The sequence below is a fragment of the Camelus ferus genome, chromosome 5, assembly GCF_009834535.1.
Source record: "Camelus ferus isolate YT-003-E chromosome 5, BCGSAC_Cfer_1.0, whole genome shotgun sequence".
NCBI lineage: Eukaryota > Metazoa > Chordata > Mammalia > Artiodactyla > Camelidae > Camelus > Camelus ferus.
Window position 1 is genome coordinate 93,371,494 of NC_045700.1, and position 20,859 is coordinate 93,392,352.

Below are 20,859 nucleotides of genomic sequence, written 5' to 3' on the forward strand. Positions count from 1 at the left end.
CTGCTGGGACCACGCGGGGGAGCCGTCGGACTCCCTCCAGGCAAGCGGGGCAGAATCTTTTGCGTTGATATCACGAGAACATTTGATTCCTCAGTTGCAGTGAATAGTCATGACTTTCAGAAATTAGACCAGGAAGACTCTAACTTAAACCCTGTGACACCCTTCCTGCCTCCCATGTCCACCCCACTTCCTTACCCCGCACTCCCACTGCCCTCCTGGATTGCAGGACAGCCTCCCCCAGCATGTCCCTCCTCCATCCCTGACCCACGCCGAGGCCATAGGTTGCTTTCAGAAAATGCCAGTTAGATTCTGTCACCCTTTACTTAGAATCCTCAGTGGCTCCCCGCTGCCTGCGCCAAGACAGCCAAAGCCCTTGGCAGGGTGGGAGCCCTCCTCCGCCACCCAGCCCTCATGTGGTTTCCTGCAGCCTCCGACGAGCTCCCGCCGCCCCATGAAGCTTTTCAGTTTCCAAGTGTGCTGTGTGTCTGGCGTCTCCGCACGTCCACGGAGAGGTGCTTCAGCCTGAAGCCTGTTTCCTTCATCTGCCTGATCTGGTTTTTGAACTTCTCATCCTTAAGGTGCTGTTCATGCAGCCCCTCCCCTTTGAAACCTTCCATGTTTATCTGAGGCACAGATTTCCACCCCCACCACCCCCCCAGGTCCTTTAGTAAGTTACCTGGTGCACTGTATCCACTTTCTCTTCTGGGAGGGGTGGCTGGTGCATACCTGGCTCTCCCGACGGGCAGTGAGTTCCCCGAGGACTCTGGGTCCTTGACTCCCAGCCCCGCTGGCAGGTTGAAGCAAGGTCATGTCTCAGTTGCAGAAAGTTCCCATCCCATTAAACCTTGTTACTAATCAGTATGTAAGGAAGACGAAGGTAAGATGGAATGACCAAGGCTCCGCATCTCAGGAAGACAAAGGAAGAGGCTGAGAACAGCCAGCCAGTGGCTGCAGAAGCCCCGACTGTCACCGTGATTATTAATACATTGTAAAGACATTTTGGGGATTCCGCCATACTTTGTATGGTTGCCAACAAAATGTTGACAGTTGTATTGTGGTTAATAAATTCATTTAGATTTATAAGCATTGTTTACAGAACCTGTTCGCCTGCTGAAACTCTAACAGCATCTGTTCCTTCTTACTAATTAACTGCTAATTACGAATGAGCTTTGTGTGTTTGTCAGTATAACTGGCTCATGCATTTTGTAAGGAACATTAACAAATTGATTTACATAGTGGCAAAGCAATCAAAAGAGTAAACTAAACAGCAAGCCGCTAAAGCCCTTCAGCCGGTTTCTGAAGGAAGCAAACTTTTGATGCTCTAAATACTGTTGTAAATTTCCTGTTACCTTAATTCTTCGGTAAAGGTACAGTGATCAAGCCATATCGAATGATTAACAGTCCGGTGAGAGGGCTGCAGCAGGCAGCCCAGGGTGCTGGTGCTGGTGACCTGAGGAATCCGTCAGGGAGAAAGAAGTGGTCCCAGGGGGAGCGCGTCCGGTGTGCATGGGAACACCAGGGTTGCCGCAAAACTCCATCCCTTAGATCGTGCTTCAGATTCAGCCAGCTTGCAGCAAGGCCTTGGCCAGAAGTACGACACCTGTTGTCCATCATGCTTTTTTTCCTCTGGGATTCTCAGATTTCAAACCAGGTTGAGATGCATCCTGTTTTTAAGAGCATGCATTGAAAATTAACGAGTTTACATGGGCGATTCCAGAAGCTCAGGGCTCATTGACTTTGCAGGGAGATGATGAAGGCGGCCCCCTGCCTCGCTAAGACGGGCCTGTTTGCATCCTAACAGCTCCAGAAGAAGCAAGCCCCTTGGGGTTCTCACTAAAGCTGCCTTCGTGCTTAGAGCTAAGGGACAGAGAAATGGAGCCAAGGCAAGGCGGATGTTGAGCACAAAAAGTGAAGCGAAGAAACGTGTTGCACCAGCGAACGCTGATTTCCACGGTTACGTCCACACGTGTCTCAGGTGCTGCTGTAAACTGGAGGTCGTGCACTGGGTGGGCGGATGGGTCATGTGTTCAAGGCTTTTGAGGATAACTCAGGTTGGATGTGATAAAAGCATTATATTAAAACAAAAAGGTACTAGTGTTTACTGAGATGGAGCATTTAATATAAAGAATCAAAATACACAACTGGCATGAGCCTGGACACCGATGTCCAGGGGCAGGACATCCTGGAAGGTGCAAAGATCCAGGCTTTGGAATGAAACTCTGCTTCCCAGCTGTGCCCCTCGGACAAACCTCCAGCCTCCCTCTAGCTCTCAGGCAGCTCTGGTGGAGGATGGGCTTGACAGAACAGCCCCCTTCCAGAGTTGCTGGGTGGATTAAAGATACTGGATCACCCTCTGTAAAGCGGGTGGCACTTAATCACGGCTCAGGAAATACAGTTACTACCCTCACCATTTCTGTGTTCACATAAAAGTAAATATAAATGTAGACACCTTTTATTCAACTTTATTAGACCATGGTGATTACATATAGGAGCAGAGTCTCCTTTCTCCTTAATAAGTGTGTTGCTCTTAATTTCAGAGAAAGGGAGAAAGTGCAAGTGAACATAAAAGTGGCAGGTGGACGATACGGGCGTTAAGTGGACGGTTAGGATGGAGTGACACAGACATCTCACAGACCTGCAGTGCTTGGGTGGCGCGTTTCGCCGACAGCTGAGCCATCTGATGTGTGTCCTTAAATGGTACTACGGATGCTCAACAGGCGCCAGTGGTGAATATTTGCCTTCAAAATAATTTTATTAAAAGCAAAAAAGAAACTATTTTCTCCAGCACTTCTTACAGTGGGGAGCAGGAGCAGGAGTCGTGCTTTCTGAAACGTTCGTTCTTGCAGTTCTTCCCGTGGGTACGTGTTTAGAAAACTTAATGAATTCAAAATAGTTTGTGCCAGAATATTACGAGATGATCAAATTGACTTGAAATCATTTCAGGTGGCATTCGCTGACCCGTGTACCTGGTAGTCACCCTCACTAGTTACAAACAGGAAAGGGCTTTGAACGAGAGACAGGCTACCCTCTGGGGGCTCACAGCCTAGCAGGAAAGCCAGGCCTGTCTCGGGAGCCCCAGGATGTACAGGGCTCTGCTGTGTGCTGTGACATGGGGGGGCGGGGGGCAGGGGGCGGGGAGGGGAACAGTCACTCGGTCCTGCATTTTATATCCTCCATCCTCATCTTGTGAGTATTTTCCATAGATGACATTCAGTGAACAGGAAGCCTTTTCTCTCGGAATCTAATTGATTACTTTTTTTTTAAAGCACAAATTAGAAATGAACACAGTGGTTTTGGGGGAGGGGGGTCGGGGGTGCTCATAGTGAAAATCCAGTTTCCAAGACTTCCTGGTGAAATTTAGCCCTTCAGGAATTTAAGTTTGAAATATGAAGCCATTCTTTAGGCCACCTCCAGGGAACAAGGGGTTTATTTAAGGGACACACTGTCGATGTTTCAGAACTTAGGAAATTAGCCACGTTGGATATAGTGTGACGGAGGTCTAGATGTCAGAAGTCAGCACGTGGCCGTGGCATGTCTCTCCCCAGGGACTTGTCTGCATTTGGCGTGAAGCGATCTTTTGTGGAAAAAGCCTGCAGACAATAGGATGGGTCTGAAATGAGGTGTCTGAGAACACAAGGCAGTTAGTTTTTTTCCACTTAATATTGCACAAGGGGCTCCAGAAAAGCCTTTGCACCAGGGCTTTCCATCCCGGAGGCACCTCTGTTCACGTCTGCACACGTGTGGATGCATGTCCACACCATCCACGGGGCATTCGGGCTCGTTTGGTTCAGGTAGAGCCTGGTGGCCTGTTCTCTAGGTGATTCTCAGAGATTGTTCATCGGTGTCCCCTGGACCACTTACAGACCCAGCGAGACACATCATTGGAGGGGCGAGGCCCCACGCTCTGAGAACGGGCTCCTGGGGAGGGAAGGTTTGTTTCACACCAGTTTCCCCAGCGGTTCCACTTCCACCCCATTAAGAACCACTACTCTAGGGAAACCTGAGGCAAAGATGCTGCTGCCTCCCACCCTGGAGTCCCCGGAGAGGGGGTGGTTTGTGTTTCCACACATGAGATGCCTCCTTATTCGCAGATTATCGTCATTTGAAAGACATTTCTGTAGCTCGATTTCCACTCCGAAATAGATGTCACCCGCACAGGATGAGAGAAACTTATAAAGAATTATGAACTTCTTTTTGAAATGAGAAAGTCAATGAAGGGAGGCGGCATAACCAGAAAAGGGGAAAATTAAAATCTGAAATAATTTATGAGCAAAGTAATTTTCCAGCTAAGAGTACATTAGCTGTTTACTCAAAACATTGGAGAGGAATGTTTGTAATCAGATCGTACTGTGATCTTTGGGGGGGACTCGCCGTCTCATTGTAGCCCAAGGTTGTGGTTTTTCTCCCCTGACTGAGTGGGGTGGGCACCAGGCAGGTTCCCCAGAGGTGACACACCTGTTGCAGGCCAGTCTTTTGTGACCATGAGCCGCTGCCCAGTGGCACTGGCTCTGATGGCTTCAGCTATTACGATCCATTTCAGGAAGGCAGCGGCTTAGAGACACCGCACTGCGACGCGGGCAGAGGGAGGGAACACTGCGTTCTTGGCCATATTTCCACCTGTGTCCGGAGAGGGTCAGAACCATCCCCTCTTCAGGCCTCTCTCTCCACCTTCCTTTCTAACCCCTCCCTCTGGAAGCCTTGCCATGTGATGGGTGGCACTCCTCAGTCACCGGTCCAGATTTTACTAGCGGTGCTCAAATACGGACTTCATCATCATTCCGGCTGCAGAACGGAGGCTGATCGGAGGGACCAGGAGCCCTGATAGAAGGCGGGTAGTTGAGTGATCCAAGCAGGAGCCTGGTGGGCATGTGGCTCCAGGAAGGGGGAGAAGAGGACCTGCTGAGCGACTTTACGGGAGTCGGGTGGCTGGTACTGATGGGTGGATGAGATATGGAGGATGAGGGAGATGGAGGAAGAAGGAGTGGGGCTGAGGCTTCCAGCTTGGTCAGCTTCTTAGAAGCAGAACAGGAGGAAGGACCGCAGAAGACAGTGAGTGTGGTTTTAGACAGGCTGAGTTTGAGGAGCCTGTGGAACATCCAGAGCAAGCCGACTGGTGGATGTTTGCATCCATGAGGCAGACCTGGGCTGAAAGTGAATGCTGAGGGGTCATTTACACAGAAATGGAAGCTGAAGACACAAGAGTGAGATCGAGGAACTGCACGGAATGAGATCACCGGGCATCTTAGAAACTCAGATGTCCAAAGAACGGGTGAACGAGGAAGAATCCGTGGAGAAGACGGAGAAACAGGGCCAGGGGACAGGGGAAGAACCGAGAGACTGTGTCATCACACAGGAAAGAGAACTTGGCTTTTCAAAGGAGACCAAACAGGAAAAGGACTAAAAAGTACCCACTGCTTCAGGGCACCGCGAGCAAGGTCGCTGATGATGTCAGGGAAGAATCGGAGGAAGACAGGTTACAGGCTGCTGGCAAATGAGCAGGAGGGGGCGGCCCGTGTGGACGACGCTTCAGGAAGCCTGACTGTGATGAAACAGAGAAAGCTAGGTCTGGACGTTACTGACGAACGTCTAGTCACACGTGACGTATCGGCCCACCGGCGCGAGTCCCCGCTCAGGAGCTGCCAGCAGCCCTTCTCGTTAGGAAACCTGTGAACAGACAGACGCGCTTGCTTGCTTGCCACTTAGCAGCTTACAGACAGTTCCTCTTGTTTCCCAAGCACGGGCCACGTGCCAGGCATCGCGCCTCGGCTTCGACTTCCTCCCACAGGTGGTTCCTTCCACGTGGCTCTGGGAGTCGTTCTCTTCTGCTGTTGCCGAAAGAGTAAATTACTTCAAGCGTGCGTCCCTCCTCGCCGTGTCCTGTGTCCTCGCCCGAGTGCCACCGCTGTCTCCTTCCTCACGGGCTCCGGGGGCCGCTCCCTGCCGTTACTATGTGTGAAGTCTTATCCTGCGCTCTTCAGGGGGTTAAAGGGCTTTGAGCGCTGAATTAGCAGGCGTCTCCACATTTAAGAGAAACCTGTGGCTGTCCGTCCATGACGATGGTACCTGCTTATGGCCCTTGTACAAGGTGTACAAGGTGCCACCATGTGGCTGGAGCGTCCTCCTTGGTGGCCCTCCTCCACGTTCTCCTGGTGTTGGGCCTTCTCCGTCTCTTAGATCAAGTACAAAACCTGCATGTTCCAGGGCAAGGAAGTGAGGCCAACTCGTGAGCCGCTGTAGCTGGAAGACAGTCCAGAGCAGGGGGGCTGCTCTCCAGCAGGAGTTCTTAACAGGCTCCGCAGTCGGAATTCGGAGACCCAAGGATGTGGCTGGGGGAGATTCAGCTTTATTTCCACCCACCTCCGCCGAAATTAGTGTTTCCTCCCGCTGTGAACAGAGGCACCGACCCGCAGCAGCGATAGTGGGGGCTGTGACGGTCGCCCACAGCGGTCGTGCCCGCGTCACCACCCGCGGCGCGTGTCGCAGGTAATCTGACAGATGGCTTACACCCTCACTCTTCGGAGTTGTGGTGAGTATTAGATCTCACAGTGATCATCGGGTCAGGCTGTTTACTTTATCTGCCAGAGACACTTCAGAAAGATTGTGGTGGCTGTGTTTGTTTAGTTAGTTTGCACTCCTGTGAGTTTAAGGGCATGTGTCTTAGCAGGGATCCCCTGGGAGGCGCCAGCAGGAATCACCCACCCAGCCCCCCAATGGATTCACGCTTTCCCGCCCCGTCACTTCTGTAAACGGAGGGTGTGTTCATCCCGTGAAGTTCTGTGTAAAATTAAGGATGTGGGTCTTCAGACTGAGTGGAAGTGTCTGTCGTGCTCCTGCCCCCGTGCTGGGCTCTCAGCACGGAGCCCTTCAAGGCCAAGAGAACCCCTCTCGTCTCCGGCGATGCCCCAGGTTCCTCGCCGCCCTGGGCTCCGGGCACCAGCTGGCTCCCCCATCCTCGTTGGGCTCAATCTTGGATCCACTCTTTCCCACCCACGCCGGACTCTCTCCCTTCCTCTCCTACAGGACATTCCAGAATTGCTCCTCATGCCCCCATCAGCCCACTGATCCCCTCCATCTGGATCAGGCCCCTCTCCTAGTGGGACTGTTTTCTGGGACCAGTGAGTGACACTCCCATTTCCACAGAAGCCCTGCCCTCACACAGCCCGACTCCTCTCTGTGAGTGATGCTGTCAGGCCTCCTTCTTGGGAGATGACACTCTCTTCTCTGGGGTTCCTGCACCTCACCCTGCACACACTTGCCTCTCAAAACCTCTGGGTGTCCTGTCCCTGCAGAATCTCCTCCTGTGCTGTCTTATCCAGCAGGCAGCAGCATCTTCCTGAGCTCCCAGCTCTTGTCACCTCTCTGCCCTGAGTTGGAGATTTCTGTTTTTAAGCCAACCAACTCTCCCAGGGTCTGTAACCTTTGGGATCTTTTTGGTCTCGTAAATACAGTTCCTGGCGGGACCTTTCCACCTGACTCTGGCATGTCAGTGGACTGTGTGGACTTGGGTAGCCTGTGGCCAAATGAATCAAGAAGTTTAATGCAGGAACTACAAACACAAAAGCGTCACAGGTGCCAAGCAGGCACATTTGATGGCTTGGGGTGGGGGATGGCTAAGGGCCTGGGTCACATGAGAGCGGCCATCACTGAGTCTGCATCCTCCTACTCTTTGGCCCCCTTGTTCCCAGATGGTCCCAGTTTTTAAAGGAAGCCAGGAATCTGGGTTTGTGTATCAAATCTTGTCATTTTTAAATGTTGGTCATTGATTCCAAAAAACATTAAAAATTTGTAGGGGCCAGTGTGAAGGCATCTACAGGCTGGAAACAGCCCCCAGGACGCCAGGGTGGGTCTCTGCTTCAGACCCTCTCCCAGCCTTCGCCAGAAGTTCACGCCTCTTGGCACAGTGGTCCAGGCCTGACCTGGCCTGTCCCTGTCCTCCTTCTGTCCCAGCCGTGTCCCCCACCCACGTCTCCGGGCCTCAGTGCCCCTCACTGCTGTGCCTTTGCACACAGTGTTTACTGACCGCTTTGCCTCCACCTGGCTCGTCCTGCTGGCCCAGGTCTGGGGTCAGTGCTGCCTCCTCTCAGAAGCCTCAGTGCTTTCCTCCCACGGCCTTCTGCACAGGACCATCACAGCGCTCATCACACTGGGGGACGATAGTGGGTCACCTTTCCCGCCCCCGTCCCCCCACCCCCGTCTGCAGTTCTTGTTCTGGGCAGCAGTTATGGCTGACTGTTGGAGGGTCCCTGGCTGGACTCTGTTGTTGGACAGTGGAAAAGGCAGTCTCCAGGCCACAGGCCCTGCGTCAGGCCAGGCAGGCCGCGTGGACAGGAAAGGAAACATGCCCCAGACCAAAGTTGAGTCCCAAGAGTGGGGCTGTTGGGGAGCCTCAGGGGTGCCCACAGCTGGGTGGTCCCAAGATCTCAGGTATCAAGAGAGTGCAGGGGTGACCCCCCCCACCCTCCCACCCCACCGCCTCCTGAGTCAGGCCACGTTTGTGATGATGTCAAGGGGCACCTGAGCCAAATCAGACCCTGGGCTGCTTCCGAGAACGCAGGTGGTTACAGACACGGGTGCAGACACGTCTGCTGTCCCCGACGCTCCGCGATAGAAAGACGGCCCGTGGCGGGAGCGAGCGAGCTGTGCACACCACCGTCCTGGGCTTCCTCGGGACCCTGGCCAGGCCCCCGCCAGCTGCCTCCAGCCCTGCCCATCTGTGGGGAACCTTTTCTTCTCTTTCCTCCTTTCCTGAGCACCCAGGTCTGCTTGTCTGTCTCAGTGACATGCACAGTCACCCAGGTCAGGAACCTGGGATGTTCCTCGTCTCATCCTGCCCACCCTCCACCCTAAACGCCGGTCCAGTCTCTGCCCCTTCGAGAGGCCGGCCCCGTGGTGTTGGCTCAGCCCTGGTTCCCCTGTGTCCAGGCCTCCCGCCGTTGGAACGTCCTTGCCTGCCCACCTCCCTCCCAGCCCGCCCCCCACCTTTCTTCTGGCCAGCTGTGTAGGAAAGAGTTCACATGCAGGTCTGACTGCTGTCCTTGGAGTAGCCTGCTTGCAATATGGCCCTTGGCTGGTGTCCGGGAATTGGGGAGGGGTCCCCAAACTCCCTGAACTGGGTAGAGGATGGTTTATGCTGAGCACCTGCTCTCCTCTGGGGAGCCTGGAATCTGGGCCCGTGTCAGGCAGAGGGTGCCTGCGTGACCTGCCCTGAGTGTCCCTGCTGTGTCGTCACAACTCATCGGGGGAGGAGCTCAGTGGGTCCTGTGTGGCTCCACTGGGAGGGGCCCCTTGTAGGCCGCACCTGGATCCCCCCCCCCCATGTGCCTTGCCTCCATGCTGGTTGTGACCCGTACCCTTCGGCTGTAGTAGACCACGGCTGTGAGCGTGACTGCCGATTCCTGAGTCTTCCTGCTGGTCATCGGCCTGGAGGTGGCCTGGGGGCCTCCAGCACACCTGCTCTGCCGAGACTAAATTCCACCTCCTCTTCCCTAGAAACTTTCATCTCACTGTTGCTCAAGCCTACTTTCCATCACACTTGTATGTTTTATTGAGATTGTGTGTGAAGGTGTGTTTGTCTGCAGGAGCCAGTCATCTGAAGGAGGCAGTTGGGAATTTGCCTCTAGGACTCAGGAGATTTTTGATGAAAGCCATCTGTAAATGTGTAGGAAACCCCGCGGAAACCCAATGGAATAGAAGAGTTTGCAAGGACACCTGTCAGAAGAGGTTCCGCAGTTCTCCAGGGCTGTGGCCTTCCCCTCTCCGCACCCACAGAGTGGTTGACCCGTCCCAGGCCAAACATGTTGAACAAGGTGATGGGAACCCGGTGCAGGGGCGAGGGGCGAGGGGCGGGGGGGTGGGCGCTCACACAGGCCGACCTCCCCCAGGGCCCACTGGCATTTCCAGTTGGAGGTTGAAAGGAACGTTTCATGAGATTTTAGGTTTTGAGGTTAGGTGCCTGCCTGTAAGGATGGTGGTTCTGCTAACAGAGTCGGAAACTGAGGAAGAAAAGAGGCTTCCATTCGGAAAAAAAGCGTTGCTTTAGGAAGGACACTGGTGCAGAAACACACTGATCATCTCTTCTTCCCCGCCTCTGGCGCGTGGCCGTTCTGGCTTTTGCTACTTTCCTCGGGCTCAGGATGAGACAAGATCGTTCACGTGGAAGGTGCTGTTTTCAAAGTCCGTGTTTCCCAGATCGCTTACTTGGGGTGCGAAACGGTACCACTGAACACAGCACGCAGCTCAAGTTTTCCCCGTCTTCTCAACAAATTGAGTGAGAAACACACAGCTGGACCTCAGTGATTTATTTCTTTACCTTCTTCCCCAGCTTGTAAACATTTGGGAGAGTTTCCCTCATTTGGGCTCTTAATGCTGTTCCCGTGTTTGAGAGTCGAATCTGTGACTGCTTCCCCCTCACCCCTCGCCGCCCCACTCCGTGTGCTGGGTCTGAAAGGACAGGGCTCCCTGTTCATACGTGTGCTTCAGAGGTACCCTGGTCAGCATCACGTTGCTCCTTAAAGCTCTAAGTAAAAATGACTTTGCTCCGTGGCGCTATGTTAAATTGGCTGGTTAATTCTGGTGTTATTTACCCTGTAATTCATTAGTTTCACCCCACCATTGGCAGCTGACAGGCTGTAATTTCACGCCTTGCAATAAAAGATGTCTCATAATCTGCTTCATTTAGCAGCAAGAGAATTTAATGAAATTAACTGCAGTCCTAATTATGCCAGTGAATACTAAAGACCGCCATCAAGTTTTCTCAGAAAAAAGGACGAGGTCCACCTCGTGAAGGATTTAGAATATAATTTCCTGGGGAAAGTTGCAAATGTCTTTCTTCTATTGGCCAACAAGGGCCAATTATGACGACACATATGACTGTAATTAAGCGGTTTTTTCTGAATGTCTCTCTGAGTATTCATCATTTCCAATCAGATTCAAAAGTGATTCCTCTGTTGGAGTGGTGGTGGTGGTGGAAGCCAGCTGACGTTGAGTTTCCCATCGGGGTCTTCCCTCCTGGGCTGGGCCGCGGCGTGGGTTTGTGTCGCGTCACAGACGTGTGGCTGAGAGAGGCTTCCTGAGTCCACCGTGACGGTGCCCTCGTTCTGCTCTGAGGATGCCAGCCCAGGTGGGAAGCTGCCCGCTGCAGGCGTTACCTGTCAGGCGTGGAGTTTGCAGGCTCACCTGGCCCCTCGCCCCCCCCTTCTCCGGGTCTTTCTCTGCCTCACAGTCCACGCGCCCAGCTCCTGCCCCACCCGTGGGTGGGAAGGAGATGTGTTCTTGCACCCGACGTGCCCGTCTTCCTGTTGCACGTGGCGCACAGCTTCTCTCTTTCCTTAAGATGCTGTCTCCTGGCTCACCTGTCCTGCCCCCGCCTCTGGCTTCGCCACCTCAGTCTCCTTCGCTGCTCTCCCTCGTTAGTGGAGGACGACGACTGGAAAGGAAGTTAAGACGTACTAATGCTCTGAGGAGGACCAGCTTCCCCATCACCCCAGCCCTCACCTACAGGGCCCGCACACCTGCCCCCACTCCTGCCCACCTCCGCGTCCCAGCCCCTGGGCTGCCGCCCTCAGCCGTACCTCTTTACGATGCACAGATGGTCGCAAGCCCGGGTGGGTTGGTAACGTGACCTCAAAGAAAACACAGACCTCTTGCTGCACACAAGCCGAAGGAGTGGGACCCATGGAGGAAGAACCCACACGGTCTCCCCTGTGTAGACAGCAACTCAGGTCCGGCAGTGAAAAAATCCACTTTAATTAAATAATACAGAAAAATCAGTAGCCACAGTTGTTAACTGCTACCCCTCTTCCTAATCTTACTTTAAAAATTAGTGACGTTTCTCAAGTTCTAAGAAGACTCACCCAGCTCCTTGGGGGCCCAGCAGCTGTGCCGAGGGCTCCACGTCTCCCTGCAGTGAGGTCGTTCTGGGTACCTTGCATTCCGCAGCCACGTTGGCAAGTGAGGGTGAGCTGTTTCCTCTTTACTTGAGGCTGCTGGCAGGAAGGCGTTTGACCAGAAACACTCTGGGACCACTTGGAGTAGCTGCGGTGTATTCCTGAGCAAAAGCTGCTTTGCAAAGGGTATTCACGTTCATGCTGTCTACGCGATGGGCGCCGTGCTGTCCAGGACTTGGAAAGATGCTGACGGCCCAGCGAGGTCAGGGAGTTCCATGGCCTGCCCCACAGCCCACTCATATCAGGTCCGCTCCAGGGGACCCGTGGCTTTGCAAGTCTGCATCCATCTGGGGGGGCCAGTGCCTGTTGCAGAAACGGGGTGCCTGATCTGCTTGGGGCTGTTTGGCAAGTCAATGGCAATGCTGGTTCCCGACCCAGCGTCCTCAGTCAGCCCAGCCTCTCCCACCAAACACAGTGCCCCCCACTCCCCACACCCCATGGGGGGGCCTCCCAGACGGTGCTGGCTTGCTGGCACTGACAGGACTCTCCTGTGTCCAGGAGATGTGGTCTCTAGGTGGCCTCCCAGCTGCTCAGCCTCGGGCGCGCCAGCCAGCCCCTCCGGGATCTCTGGACGCCAGCCTGGCCTGGAACACTGGCACCAGCGGTGCTCCGTGCCCATCAGGCCCTGTGTCCTGACTGTGTGTCAGCGTTCCCCCGGCTCTCACTGCCGGGAGGAAGAAAGGCTGCACGACTGCTGCGGGGTTTGGGCTTGGAGGGCACGAGAGGTGAACACCCTCGGACAGCTCCGGGAAAAGGCAGAGGAAGGTCCACCTCCTTCCCGTAAACTTTACCCTCCCCGTGATGCTCCAGGCGCAGCCTTGGAGAGGGGAGGGGACGATGCTGGTTTGGGGGGTTTTAAGGCAGGATGTGCTGAGCACGCTCTCATTGCCTTGACAGCTGCAGCATCCTTTGGTCTCCCCACCTTGAACCATTTGCAGCCTGTTGGGAGGCCAGGATGCCTGGGGCAGTGTGCTGGGCTCGGTGCTGCACCCAGATGTCTGTCCTGGTCTCCGCTTCCCACCCAGGAGACCACCGGGAGCTCCAAGTGCAGGAGCCTGTGGACGAGGAAGGGGGGGTGGGAAGTGTCCTGACTGCCCTCTGTGGAAAAAACTGTGCCAATTGGAAAGCCGGGGGTCCTGGCCGCCTCCTGGGAAGAACAGAGAGAGAGCCGGTGTTTGGATGCACCACCAGCACATCTCGGCCGCGGAACGCCAGCGGTAATTTTGGCGACGAGCAGTAAGGAAACCTGAAGTATTTCTCTCCCAGACCCTCCCAGCTTATTAAAAGAACTTATAGACATGAAAATACATTAAAGTGGGCAAAGCGGAGAGGGTGAGAGAGATTAACAACCTTCGCTGAATAGAGTCTATTGATGAAGCGGGCCTGTGAGCTGCTGCCGGCTCTGAAACGAGGTGCGAGCAGAGCTGAAAAGAAGGTCAGGCCTGTCCAGAATTTCGGGGGGAAGTGGAAATTGATATGTAAACTGTGCAGAGCCCTCCTGCTGCCCCGCCCCTGGTCCTGACTGGGAGGTGTGCTCGGGAGGAGGGAGGCCTGTCCTGCAGCCCATTCCCCAGTCTTAGGACCCAGATCAAAAGACCCGCCCAGGATGCCGCGGGGACCGGGGGCGCGTGTACATAACGTCCGTTGTCTGTTGTCTGGGTGTCGCCTTCTCAGGCTGGGCCCCGCGTGGGACCAGGGCCCTCCCAGCAGGCGACAAGGGGCCCAGGCTGGAAGTGGGGGGCCTGATCCGGGCCAGCTCCTGACAAGCGCCTGACAGGTCTGAGTGGCTTTGGAGATCGTTTTAGGAAACTGGGTGTTAGCGCGTAGAAGGAAGGCAGTCTGCTGGGTGCCTGTGTGGGCAGGAGAAAGTTAGCTGTCAGTCAAGTTTTATCTCTTAATGGATAGAGACTGCTGAAGTAAGGGTTAGGTAATTGAGTTTATAATTAATTAGCCATAACCCTCATCAGATAAAGCAGTTGTGGGGAATTTTTTTTTTTATCTCCTTTCTCTCCCCAGGGCCTGCCCTTCTTTGTCCTTGCACTGACAGCCAGCACTTATCTCCGGCCGCCGGAGCCCGTGCCGGCAGCCCTCCCCCCGGCCAGGGCCCAGGGGTGGTCAGCCAGCCCCGCATTGTGCCGGGAGGCCCGCAATCAGCCCAGCTGTCCGGGCCATGATGAATTAGCGGTGGGAGTGAACACAGAGGTGGATTCAGATCGGCCTGATAGCACGCAGGCGGCCGCTCTCTGTCTCCGCTCACGAGCATCCCTGACGGACCTCGAGGTTACGGAAGGTAGAGGCGGGGAGGTGGAACTCTGCACAAAGTTGGGCAACTTACAAAAGACCCCTTAATTTCTATAGCCGGGCGATCCACCCCACAGAGGAGGGAAGTCAGTGAGGGTGCCGACTCTTCCCTCAAGGACTTTCCTCCTCTTCTTTATCCTCCCCCCTCCCCCGGTTATTGAAGCTTTGCTTGTTCGGAGCACGAGCAATTGTACACGTGTAAGGCATTAAAATCAAACATTGTCTAAAGGGATCTGTCTTCGCTGCATTTTACAGACTGTACAGGGAAAACCTTCCCCCTTCTCTGTTTAAAGGTTAGAAATCTTGTGTTAACAGGCAAGTGAAGGGAGGGATTTTTTTAAGGAACAAGGTTGTGACTTTCTCACTGCTTCTGATACTGAATTAGAAATATCTTGAACCTGTAATGTCCACTTCCTTGTTTCTTCCTAATTAACCCCCAGGCGGGTACAGATAAATCGCTCAGTCCCCCAGGGAGGTGGCAGATAAGAGGATGTGATCTTTCTTTCCGTCCGCAGTTGTTATCTGTCTTAGATCGTCCAGGAGACAATTTTGTTTTTCTTTGCATCACTAGGTATCACTTTCCAAGACCCTCTGGTAATTACTGGGGGACTCCAAAGCCAGAATGTTTTACAGGCAATATGACTGAAGAATGATTCTGAATGTTAATGAAAATTTAATCAGGCCGAATGTATTATTCAACCTCATTTAGGGAGCAAAGTATGATAAGTGCGTTTACAAGTGCTGAAATTTCTAGAACAAACGCGTTCATTTTTGTGGGGAGTAAAATGAGGAGCCCACAGACTGACATGATGGGGGATAGGATGGTGGCTGGTTGGTTTGGGTTCGGTAAGAAATAAACGTCAATGACTTTCAGGATTAATTTGGGAAATAATGTTGTTAGCAGAAATTCCTGGGAAACTCCGCTCCTCCTCTTCACCTCCGAGCATAGAAATACTGGATGCTGTAGTCGAGCTGTACCTGCTGACTCCCAGTATTTAACGAAGCGAGTATGTTCGGTAGATACGCCAGTTCGGGGCTTTCTTTGGGGGAAAGAAAAAGGAGTGAGATGCAGAGGCTCGCGGGAATGACTGAGACCGAGATGTGGAATCCAGATTACTCGGCGGGAGAAAGTGAAACTGCCCTACGGAGCAGTTATCTTGTCTTCCAGAATTCCTGGGGTCACCTCCAACAGAGCCGTGGGAAAGCCGTGAAAACCCGTACGGTCAAGCCTTGTGGCCGTCACAGCTGAGACGGCTGAGGCCCCGTTCTTGGTGAAAGGTGGGCAGGTGGAGAACGTTGCGCAGCAGGGACCACGTTCCGTGTCTTCTTTATGAATTCTGCCTCCCAGCCCCATCGGCAGACCACGAGGCACAAGGCGGAGAGGGTGACTCCCGCCTCCCTCCTGCCCATCCCCTGAGGTGGGGCGTGGTGTCCGTTTTCCAGGTGGCCTCAGAGGAGCCGCTCTGTCCCACTTCCATGTCCCAGCTGGCTGTTCTGCCTCCTTCACAGACGTGAGGCCCGCTGCTTCCTCATTCCACCCTCAGCTGCGGTTGTCACTGCAAAGCCATCAGCTGACCCTGCGGTAGCTGACTGCGACGCAGCCATGGCCACAGCCAGACTCCACGCCAGGGAGTTAGCTTGGGGCCGCGAGACGCGGCTGTGGGCACAAAGGGCTTGGGATCGAGGCCAGCCCGGTGCCTGGCCCTGCCACTTCTGCCTTTAGGGAGGTGTCTTAAGTGGCCTGAGCTTTACTTGCATCATCTGTTAAGCTGTCGGTCATCGCGGTGAATGAGTGATTGACACGTGGTCTCATGGTCAGTTTCAAAGATGGCTGGTTGCCCCCCTGCTTTACTTTCTTACTACGTTTTTCATGTAGAAGTTGATGGAGCAGATTACAGGAAACTCTCTCTAGTCTTCCTTGGTTTTGGAGCTGGTCTGTGAACAGTTCTGATGCCTGCAAATTTAGCTCACGTCCTCTGCTCTAGCCCAGGACGGTGGCCAGCTCTCACGTTGTGACGTGCTCGTCGTGAGAGGACGTGTCAGAGGGAAGGTTTTCAGTTCTTTTCCGTATGTTACTTCTGAAATCTCAACATCATTTATTTTAAACTAGGCTGACGAATGGATTCTTACCTAATTTTGTGAGGGAAAAGAAAAGCAGGAAAGGTTTAAAGGAAGAAAGGATGCGGGCGTTCCTTTGTGATGCTCCACAAACCGGAGTTCTCAGGCTCACCATGGAGACACTGGCGCTGCTGACGCAGGAGAGTGAGGTCTGGTTATCGGGGGGCGGACGGGCAGCAGTGGTCCCGGAGAACGGTGGCGCGGCTCTGCCGGGGGATCGTGGCGGTGTGGCAGGCATCGCAGGATCACTCGTGTATTTACTCAGAAGGAGACGTCACCTGAAATGCTCAGTGCGCTTTGCTCCTTCGTTTATACAGCATCAGGACTTTCTAGACTTCGTTATTAAGTCAATTGCAGATTTATCATTTTTCAAACCTAATTCTCAGCGTATTTTATCTGGGATATATTTTTGAGTTTCAAAAGTTGATCACAACATTGTAAATCAACTATAGTTTAAAAAAAAACACTGAGTTATGCTGAATTACAAATGGAGTGATTCCAGGTTTCAGTACAAACAGCGCATCCATCTTCCTCTCCTTTAGACTCATTGCCCTGAACTTCGGGGTTTTCTCTTGTCAGTGCACGTTTATGCACGCCGCCTCCTCTCGTCTCCACGACCCGGGGGACGGGCGGCTCGTTGGCGAGTGGGCGACCAGGCACTGGGGGAGGGAGCAGACAGCCTCGGTCTTCACGCTGCCGAGAAGTGGGCGTCTTACCCTTGGGGGCTCTGGAAGCAGAGACTGCTGCGCTCCCTGGAGGCCAGCCCTGGCTCAGAAGCACTGGATTTTAAATTTGCATCTTAATCCTGCATTGCTGAGGCTCCAGCTCCTTCCCTTAGCTTCGTCCCCGCCCCCAGTGGCTCACCCAGGTGATTTGGATCGTGTGTCCAGGAGAAAATGCACCTCACCTGGCCCAGCAAGGAAGCAGAGGGGTGACCCCACGCTGTGACACCAGCGGGCGCCCCCCAGCTCTGAACCCTTTTGGGTTCAGGCCCCACGTGATCTCGGGCTCCCTGTTGCTGAAGCCCAGGCTCGCCTGTCCTTTCCGTGTGGCAGCCAGCGGTGGCCTCAGACGAGGGCCCCCCGTGGCACTCACTGGGGAGCACCCCCACGTGGGCTGCCTTCCAGTCCAGCACTGGCCCCGCCCTCATGACTCGGGGACACGATGTGCACCAGCAAAGCAGTGGCCTTGACCCAGGGCACCTGCTGGCCCAGTGTGCACAGGCCGAGATGAGAGGAGGGGTGAGAGCAGGACAGCCACCAGTAAACTTCCTGCCAGGGCTGCCGTTGCTTCTCAGCTCTTCTCTTGTATGTGGAATCTAAAGAAAACAAAACGAGACAATAAACCAGACTCACACAGAAGGAGAGCAGATTCGTGGTGACCAGAGGCGGAAGGTGGGGGGAGGAGGAGCTGGAGGAAGGTGGTGGGAAGGTGCGGACTCCCAGTCACTCAGTTTGTGAGCTAAGTAAGCACAAGGGATGTAATGAGCAGTGTGACGGCCCAGCCCCGCTGCTGTCTGGCGTGAGGGCTCATGGTGCAGAGTGAACCCTCGGAGTTCTCATGCCAGAGAAATCTTTTTTCCCCGCACTTTCTTTTCTTTTTATTCTGTCTCTCTGAGAAGATGGGCATCAGCCAAATCTACTATGGTCATCATGTCACGATATCTGTAAATTAAGCCATCATGGTGTATGCCTTAAACTTAGTGATGCCTGTCAGTTACTTCAACAGAACTGGAAGGAGAGCTGCCTCAGACATGCTGCCTGCTTGAGGCTGAGCCTTGAAGACCTCTTGTAAGTATGGGTCGGCTCAGGCCATGAGAAGCTGCTTGGTTCCTGTGCCGTAGTCTGGTTAGGCCTCATCCAGGACGCTGCTGCGGACCAGCAGAAAGACGCACGGACTCCATCACACCCTATGTAATGGGTCCCAGTTTGTTTACATGGGAACCAGTGTTCCTTGCAAAGTGCCCCCCTTGGAGCCCACCCAGGTCCCGAGCCCCCCGTTGGTAGCTCTGTGGAGAGGCAGTGCATGCCTGGGGTGCTGCTCCTTGGAGCTTTTCTGAGCATCACCTGGGGACCTTGGCCATGGCCCCTTCCCCCTCCTGTCCCCATCCCTCCTCGATTGCTCGAAGCACATCCGGGGAGGAACATACCACCCTGGCTGCAGCTTTTACTTTAAAACAGAAACTGCAAAAGTGGATGTGCACACAAACATAGCTTGAGTGTCACCCACACGTCACCCATCTCTCCACGGGTGCACCATACATGAATGACAAAAGGGCCCCCTCCGCCTGCCTGCCGGCTTTGGGATGGTGGCAAATGCAAGGTCAGTCACTGATAAGCATGTTCTGACAAGCATGTTCTGTGGGTGCCTGTAACCGATTTCCGAGCACTCAGCCCAGAAGTCATTTGGGAATTGCTTTGGGTACAAAGAAAGCTTTTCCAGTTAAAAGCACTGAAGAACCCAGAAGTCTGCCAAAGTCTGTCCTGAAATACCCCTTTTGATCTGTGCCACGTTTTTTTTGTTTGTTTGTTTGTTTGGATGCTTGAATGTATTAGGTGAGTGTAGCTGCCCTCGGCATGGCTGCCTGGGCGATACCAGGGACTTGTCGTTTCTCTGGCGGAGGACCAGGTAATTGACAAGACGCTGTGGCCGCACGTCATTTAATTTAGTATTGCCATTTGGGTAAAATGCTTATCTTAATGGCTAAAACCTTATAGCAATCTTGAACAAATTCCATCAGCAACATTAGTACAGAAAGGAAACATAAGTTGGGCACGTAAAATTATAACTCATTTAATTTTTCTTTAGTTGGTATGCAAATTACTGTTCATTGTTCCAGCACATGTTATCCAAGGTTTTGGAAACATTAGTTAAAACCTGAAAAGATAATGCTGCAGGATGTGAACATAACATGAATTGATCAAACTTTTTAGCTGCAAGGTTCTGAAGGGCTTTTTACTGATTAAAAGCATTTTTCCTTATAAAAGATAAGGCTTAGTGTTGTTTTTTTTCTTTAAGACATTGAGCCTTCAAGTTGGTAAATTGAGACTGAAACATGATGCTGTCCACCAAAAATTGACACATTATAAGCTGACTGTAGTTCAATTTTTTTAAATGAAAATAAATTGGAAAATAGACAGGGCATATACATCTACTTGAATTTGTTTAAAATACAGCAGTTTCGGGGAAATTATTTTAAAACTGTATAAAATTATAAAAGCAGACCGTTTAAGTAGTTATTATGACTCTTCTCCAGAGATGATAGGAAGTAATGAATATGAATTATTTCACAGTGAATTATACTTTGTGTGCACAATTACTTGATGTGTTCTTCCCCTTTGTCAAAAGTTACAACGTATCCATCTACCATGAAAGGTCCGTCTAATGTGAAGGTGGTTTCCCCTCATGCCTCTGAAATTGATGAGCTGATGAGCTGGGAGAGACTTACTCATATTTAAATGCCAGCAGTACCAGTCCTCACACCCAAAGAGCAGGGGTGTCCGAGTCGGTGGTAGCAAGGAGTATTTGCGCTGTAATTGACAAATAATACCCCTCATAAATACTGCCAGTCTTTTCAATTAGTTTTCATCTAAAATTCGGGCTCCAAAATGATGGCCTGTCAACTGACAATAAATGGCAAAAATTAATAAATTGTCTTCTAAATAGAATGGACACTTAAGAAAAATTGGGCAGCCAATTTAGCACAGCATGGAGCGAGGGGAACCTTTTGTACTGACGTCGGGCTCTGATGCCTCTCCGTCTTTATTAATGGCGCTCGGCGGCGGCTGACAGTTCTGTTGCTACTGGCAACTTTCTTCATTAAAATTAAAGCCAGCATCAAATTCCATTAGCCGTACTCTGGGCACCTTGCATTTTGTTATACATATTGTTTCTTTTATTAACTCCCTCTCCACCCATGAGAAGTTTTAGAAGAAGTTAAATGGGAGGAATGATTGGCGAAGGCCGAGACCCGTTCTCTGTTCTCGGAGAGGAAAAGCTGGTATTGCCCTGTTAGAGCCCGCATCCTAAGATCTCCAACCCTCTCTTTTTCCTTCCCGCTTCTTTCAAAATGGGAATATGTTGGGGAGGGTGTAGCTCAAGTGGTAGAGCACGTGCTTAGCATGCATGAGGTCCTGGGTTCAATCCCCCGGTACCTCCTCTAAAAATAAATAAACATAATTACCTCCCACTGCCCAACCCCCCAAAAAAAAACTAAAAAAGATTTTGAAAACAAATGGAAATATGTTATCTCAATAAATGTGTAAGTTCTTGGGTCTACCACCTTTTAAGTAAAAGCAATTAAGTAGCATCAGACCTTCCTTATTTTTTCTGAGCAGTTTTTTTTTTTTTTTCCTAAGTTCTGGTTTCGCTTTTTAAACTGTATTTTCTTAGCTGACTGTACCTTGGCACATTAGTAGCTTGATGCTCAGAAGAACTTGAATTTGTCAGGAATGCCTTACAGTTATTTTCCCTGAAGGCATTACTTTTATCTGTA

General features: G+C 52.4%; 1 protein-coding gene and 1 long non-coding RNA gene across 13 annotated transcripts in view; one reads left to right on the forward strand and one right to left on the reverse strand.

Annotated features, from left to right (window-relative positions):
* Positions 1–20,859, forward strand: part of AGAP1 (ArfGAP with GTPase domain, ankyrin repeat and PH domain 1) — a 520,168-nt gene that overhangs the window by 286,726 nt on the left and 212,583 nt on the right. The gene's annotated exons all lie outside the window — the stretch shown is intronic.
* LOC116663813 lies at positions 11,045–16,081 on the reverse strand. The gene is made up of 3 exons (XR_004320170.1): positions 14,835–16,081; positions 14,351–14,356; positions 11,045–11,054 (listed from the first exon to the last, which is right to left on the reverse strand). It is a non-coding gene; the product is annotated as an uncharacterized LOC116663813 (long non-coding RNA).